This window comes from Engystomops pustulosus, unplaced genomic scaffold, assembly GCF_040894005.1.
Source record: "Engystomops pustulosus unplaced genomic scaffold, aEngPut4.maternal MAT_SCAFFOLD_266, whole genome shotgun sequence".
NCBI classification, from domain to species: Eukaryota; Metazoa; Chordata; class Amphibia; order Anura; family Leptodactylidae; genus Engystomops; species Engystomops pustulosus.
The window spans coordinates 52,501-53,674 of NW_027285145.1; positions in this window are offsets into that span (position 1 = coordinate 52,501).

The window sequence follows — 1,174 nt, forward strand, 5'->3', positions numbered from 1 at the left end:
GCTCTGAGGGGTAGACTCTTGGAGTCAGGCTCCGTGAGCTAATGGGAACGCTCGTTGCTGCTGCTGCTACCGCAGCGCTTCTCCGCCGCCGGAGAAGACCTCGCAGACAACATTGGATGGAGCTTAGGGCAGGGGGGCAAGAAAGATGCTCTCGGTCCCTTCCAAGGACCCGAAAAAGCCTTCCCTTCCCCTCCCTCTCGCAGCCGCTGGCTTTCCCCACTCAGTTCAGCCAAGAAGTGGCGCTCGACTCTCACCTCCATCAGCACCTCCGAAGCTCGGACAGCTCCTGTAGGCTGCGCATAGAAGGAAAGCATTGGACGCTCAACTTCAGCACCTCGAGTGTCGGACGGCTCCACCACCACCTCTCCACACTGTTAAGCGAGAGAGACGATAGGAGCCGTCGCGACGTACCCATGCAGCGCCGCCCGCCAACGCAGAGAGGAGCGGAGGGGATCGGGCGCCAGGTCCGGGGGAAGGCTGGGAGGGAAGCTACGGCGCTGCTACCCAGCTTTCAACCCTGCGGGACCGGTGCTCCGCTCCTATCGCTCCGGCGAACAGGGTCCGCTACGCTTTCAACACCAGCGCCCGGCAGAGGGCTTGGAGAAGGCTCGCGCGGATCCTCGGTTCGGATCGCCTGGCTTCGCGGGAGCGGCCTTCGGCTAGGGCCGACGACGGCCGGACCGAGCAGATTTGGACCGGGGTGCGGGGCGAGTACCTGCCTCTCTCACGAAGGGAGTGTCACCGGTAAGAAGCCTCTTCCCACGTCTGCTTGCCGACTTACGCTCGCCCCGACGAGAGGCCCAACCGAAAGAGTGGAAAGGGGCAGAGATTTCCAGGGTCGCCCCACCAGGGATGCAATACCCCAGTGCAGACAGTCGGCCCTGCCCCGAACCTACTCGGTGGTTTGAAGGTTAACCTCTTGGGGAAAAGCAGCGATTCGCCTCGCGGTGCGTGCCTCCGCGGATCTAAACCCCCTCGATCGATGTGGGGCCAGAGGACCCCTTTTCCCCGTACGAAACTGTCAGCTCACCATGGGCTCGACGTCCGTGGGTCGGGGAGTTGAGCGCTTACGCGCGGCGGGACCTTATAACCTGCAGCGGCTGAGGAGCGAAGATTTCCAGGGTGGGCCCCCGGGGATGCCATACCCCGAGCAGCCTGTCGGCCCCGCTCCTAG